The following is a 5886-nucleotide window of genomic DNA, read 5'->3' as shown; positions in this document are numbered from 1 at the left end:
TGCTGTGTAGACAGGTAGATAGTTCTGTGTTTTTTCTACTGGTGTCGTTTCCTTATTATTTAAGTCATTCCTCATCTTCCAGCAGGATTTGCTTCCTGACTTTTTCCACTGTCGTCATTATCTGTCAACAAAACCAATGAAAAGGGGCAACATAATTAAAGGGCAGAGACAAAGAGCGGACTGTAGCTGTCTGACTAACACTGTTGTGCAAATACAACCCCATGACATAATCAAATTTTAAGGTATTTGCTATTTGGGGGGGGGGGAAGAAAGACACCTTATACAAAAAAAGAAAGGGAAGATTCCATAATGAGCCACTGGTGTTGGTAAATGTAATATCTATTGTGCTTAAAGTCCCCAGTTTACCAATTATACGCAGGTTCCTGTGGTATGTGATGTTTATCGACCATTATTACACAAATCAATTACTCATTCATAACAAGAAATTAGAGGGATATTGCGAGTTACCTGCTGTGTGCAGGCTCATTAAACTGCAGGCAATAAGCTATCATCACACTGATATGCTCATTAAATAGATTAAAACATGTACAGCATGTGTTCACACTGAAAGAAAATAAAGCCTTTATTATAAATAATCATTTTGATGGATCACAATAAACATTTAGAATGGGCTATCTGTGTACATGTCACTTTTGTGATACTTTGCTGTTTCAAGTTTTGAGTTTCCATTCAGATTTTTGACCTATTTCCCATTCCTTATAATTGTTTTTCTTCTTGGTGATGTGTTCTTCCAAAATTAACTAATAATTTTCCGTGTGTGTAAACCCTGTATACAGTAAAGTGAAGTGAGAGAAGGTGCATTATTTGTTATGTGTAATAAAACCCATGATTTATGACTTACATGCATTTTTCTCATCTTTCAGGATTTGTACATTGCTTAGAAAAACAGTAGCAGAAATGTGTGACCCTATTTCTGTTTAGTAGACAAACATTGATCTCAAGTCGGTTAAGCAGGAGCTCAGTGAAAACAATCATTAAACCATATTTTATTCATTTTTTATTAGACTAACCGCACTATTTTGTAGCAACTGTGGTAAAGGAAAAAAATATGTTGTTAGCATTGCTTTTTTTGTTTTTCTTAGCTGATTCCATAAATCATTTTAGGATGCTAAACTTTATGTTTTACCATAATGGCGTTCTGACACCATTTTTTTAACTACTGTTCAAGAAAGCAGTAACATTTTAAAGATCTACCTCTGATAAGGCCTGCTATGGGGCCATCAGGGCGTGCATTCCCATGTTTAAGTAGTGATAAATGGTCTGTTTTCATGATTTCCCAGCATGAGTAAACATTAGCTGAGTGCCATGTCCCTGTTTTATTACTACCACATGTGAAAGTGTGTTGCAAGAGGTTTAGCTTGGATCTTCCTCTGATGTTTTCTCTGCCGTCGCTGACGCGTCACAAATTCTGGCTCGTGTTTTCATTCAAATTATTTTTTATTTTTGCATTCCAAATATAAGTTGCAGCTTGAGGCGTCTGGCTTGAAGTTATATCACAGTTTCCACCGAACATCTCTTCTTGTTTTGGCTGCACAACAAAAGCAGATTGATTCTGTACGTCTGCTATTATCTCTAGTGTAGTTCCTGGTTTTTAAGAAAGGGCTGTTTTATTGGATAATCCTGTGTCAAAGTCCTACACAATTGTTACGGTTATGAGGCACAGCTTTTCCTGTCAGTTTTATGGTTCCTTGAAGGGATGTTTCATTGTGTTTACTTCTGGTTTGTTTCACAGTTTAAAGGGAGAGGTAGAGCAAGTACAAAAAAAGAAGCAGGTCACCCGGTCTTAAACTCTTCAACATGACACTAAAGTGAACATGCTGTCACATCTTATCAGATTTATTTGCTCTTGTGTTGACCCATCAAAACATCCTTTTTCCAAAATCAATAATACCAAGCTAATCATGTTTATCTCTGAGAGATTAACTGTTTATCAGCTGTTAGTGCGGCTGATATTGTGTCACCTTGTTAGTCTGTGTTTGTGCTCCTGATGACACCAACAGGGCCAGAAACTCCCACACGGGAAGTTTGTGGGATTTTGGCAGATGTTTATGTCCATCCATGGACAAATTTAGTAAGCAACGGTGTCTCAAAAATCCTATACAAATTGTGGATCCAAATGAAGATTGAATTATGGATAGGTGAGTGGCAGCTTTCAACTATCTCATATTCCAATTTTGTGTGTTTGCTTAAGAAAGCAGCGATCGCTGTGACTTTGACCCCAGAGCCAGCATGGCTCCGTTTGACAGAACCCCGCTGCAGAGCAAACCTTCACACAGAGGAAGAGCTTCGCTAGCAGGAAACAGGAGGTGGCCGGAATTAGGTCCAAGTTCCCCAACAAGATCCCGGTCATCATCGAGCGCTACGACAAAGAGAAATATCTGCCTCCTCTGGATATAACCACTCATTCACAGCAGGTCTCTCCCCTCCAGATTCACAACATTTATTAGATGGACATTAAAACAGCACCAATCCATACTTTTTTTTTTTTTCTATTCACAGCAGCCTGGAGCAGAATAGAACATGGAGCCGGAGCGTCTCCAGGCCCGTCTCAGAGTCCAAACAACTCCTGCGAGGCGTAGGTCTTGTAGAGGAAGCCGTCCTCATCCTGGTTTTCCTTGTAGGCCTGGGCCATGGTGAGGGACATGCTGGGCAGCCTGCTGTTGTTGATGAGCAGGTAGAAGGACTGGGTGGGCAGCAGGGCCATCCAGTTCCTGATAATAGTGACAAACTGGGTCATGGAGAGCACGTGCAGAACCAGAAACTTGGTTAGAGCAGTCGTCCTCCAATGCAAAAGTTGGGGGTTTGATTCCACTAGCAGTCACATGCCGAAGTGTCCCTGGGCAAGACACTGAACCCCTCATTGTCTCCGACGTGTGTCCCATCGGCAGTGGTGTAGTCTACGTGATACTCGCGTATACATAGTACACCCTCAAGAAAAGCTATACCCACTTAAAAGTGCCCGATGATACATGACATATCATTAGGCACATATCACTGATACATTAAACGCCAGTTAAACGCTTCCGTAACAATCTATCGGTATGCAGCGCTTTACTTTGATACTGTTTCATGAATTCTAGAACATGTTTTTAATACAAAGCCAACTGTTGTACAAAGTTTGTTGTTCATTTATACAAATATTAGCATCAGGGAAATCTGGAAATGTTCAATATGCTTAAAAATCAAAATAAATTGACCATTCTTTGGTACTAACCAGTTTATTTTGGTTTCTAAGCACAGTACACCCACTACAAAAATGTAGACCACACCACTGCCCATCGGTTTATGAATGTAATAAAGCACTGATTATTCGTTGTATGGATATAGTCATGTTGTATGAATTGGTAAATGAGTGCACAAATTGTAGTGTAAAGCTCTTTGAGTATCTCGATAAGATAGAAAGGTGCTATATATGTACAGTCCATTTTACTTTATTTACAAAATGATGCTGTCTTCTTCAGATAAATAACACTGGCATGTATCATTTGCCATCTTCACCAGAGAAAAGTTTGGTCATACTTATCAGTTTGTTTCCAAAAGTTCATAATAGACAATTGTGTCCAAACTTTAGACGGTCCCTTTGTGTTCTGGGCTGATAAAGGAAGTAATCTGTGATTTTCCTGTTGAGGAACTGCATGCAAATGTGTGGCTAAGTTCCCACTTTAATCACCTGTCAGCTCTTTGTGGGTCTGTTTTGGCTGTGATTTTTAAGTTTACCCATTGAGTCCAAGCATCGTAATCCCCAAAGAGCAAAGAGAAGAACGAGAAGGGAAGAAAACACAATTTTCTTTAAGCAAAATTATACTTCATCGACTCATTTTGTGACACACTGTGCCCACACGCAGTCCTAATGGCTACAGTTAGTGCTTTTTATGACTGTCATTACTATAGGAGATTTAAAAATATGCAAAGCAGCATGGCAGGGGGAGCAGCCTGAACTTGAGCATGCTAAAGAAGCCATTAATCCTTCTTAATTCTATTAAGAATTGGACTATAGCTGGAAAAGAGGCAGGCACGGTTCCAGTGACTAAGTCTGCAATGCCTCGAAGACCAAAATAAAAAGCTTAGTTTACAGAGGATATATGAAGGGAAATGTTTTGCCACTTTACAGCTGAATCTATTTGCAGCATATTTTAGTAGTTGTAGCAAACAGAGTTGTTGTATTATTTATGGACTGTGGAGAAGAAGAGACTTTTTTTCTACATTGAAAAAAAATTTCATCACTTTAATCTGGAGCAAGGTTTAGAAACAGGAATTTAGATGTTCTGTAAATTCCCCAATGATGCTATCAAAAAAGAAGCATGACTCAGGTGCCCTTCCTTTCATCAGACTTGAAGACGTGGAAGGGAATTACGTGCCTTTGCATCAGACTTATCTGTGCTGACTGGAATCTGCAGCATCCAGTCTGTTATTTCTGCATCTGTAGAGTTTTACCAAGTTTTAATCTGATCAAGGAATTCTCCAAAAACACGAGGAAAAGGGAAAAAGAGATTGCAGAAATAAACAGCTTTCACCTGTTTAGATTACGTTTCAAACACCCCACTCCCCCCATTCTAAATGACCACCGTGCTGGACCGCTGCTCCCTCTGTGTGCACAATCACAGCAGAGTAAATATCCAGGCCCTTCTGACTCGACCTCAGTGGTCTGAACATGGAGAATCTGCCCCTGCGTGTTGACTCGTTCATTTTCACCCAGGCTGCACAGTGAGCGAGGAGTACGCCGGTCACGGGGTAAACGAGATGTTTGACAGGGCGTGTAAGCTGCGAGCACTGAAGCTCTTCACCTCTTCACTCGTGTCGTTCGCACACACCTAAACACAAAACAACAACGAGTGGAGAGGCGGACACAGAAAGACAGGAACCTGTCGCACAAGCACGGGCACATACACTGGAATGAAACGTGTCTCCTTGGTTTCAATGGGGTGAAAGAAAACAAAACAATGATCGCATTAATTCTCTTTTTGACACCCAGTACCCCTTTGATCTCTGATCTGCCAAGTGTTCCAGGACCCTGTCCCTTAAATGCTGGCCCTCATTCCCTGCCTTGGTTTACAGTTCCACACATCACCATTACCAAAGCCCTCCTTCCTTCTTCTGTTGGCTCTCTTGTCTGATCTGGATTTTATTCTTTCCCATTAAGCCTGGAAGTGGACTGGAGAGAAGGAGAAAGAAAAAAAAGACATGAAAGAAAATGCCTCATGCCTCACAGTCCCAACCTGTATCAGGCTAAACATCTCCATGGCAGCAGGACCCCCTGAAACAGACCATCATGCTCCAGTGCACTTGAAAAGAAGTGCAGACAAACAGCAGAGCGAGGAAAAGTGTGAAGGAAAGAGCGAGAACGCAAATAAAGGAGACTCAGCGAATGCTGAAGTACAAGACTGTACAACAGAACATGTTTTACCTCTCATCGTTGCCATATTGGAGCTTTAATGCTAAGTGCTTAGTGCTAAGTGTATTTTTAGTTAACGCTTTTCTTAGTTCATAACTTAGATCTTATTTTTCTTTTACATTTTGTACTTTTGTTGGATGTAACTGGGATCCTGTGTACACAATTTCGTTCTACCACATGTGCATGGTGGGTATGACAAATAAAGAACCTTGACTCCTTAATTTCTAAAAAAATATATATATATATATATTTTACTTCAGCAAACTGACTGGATGTTCAGTATAATGCTATAATGCTAACAATTGGTGCAGAAATGTTGGTAAAAATGTGTGTATAAAATTCTTAAAGGGAATAGCGAGGGTGTTAAAGAAGTCATAAAATCCTAATATGTACAAAACAGTAAAAATACCCCCCCCCCCCCCCCCCCCCCCCCCCACCCCCACGCCCCAAAACACCACAACCAAAAACAAACA

This window comes from Nematolebias whitei, chromosome 15 (genome assembly GCF_014905685.2).
Source record: "Nematolebias whitei isolate Nwh7 chromosome 15, NemWhi1, whole genome shotgun sequence".
In the NCBI taxonomy this organism is placed as follows: Eukaryota; Metazoa; Chordata; class Actinopteri; order Cyprinodontiformes; family Rivulidae; genus Nematolebias; species Nematolebias whitei.
Note: the sequence above shows the minus strand (reverse complement) of the source record.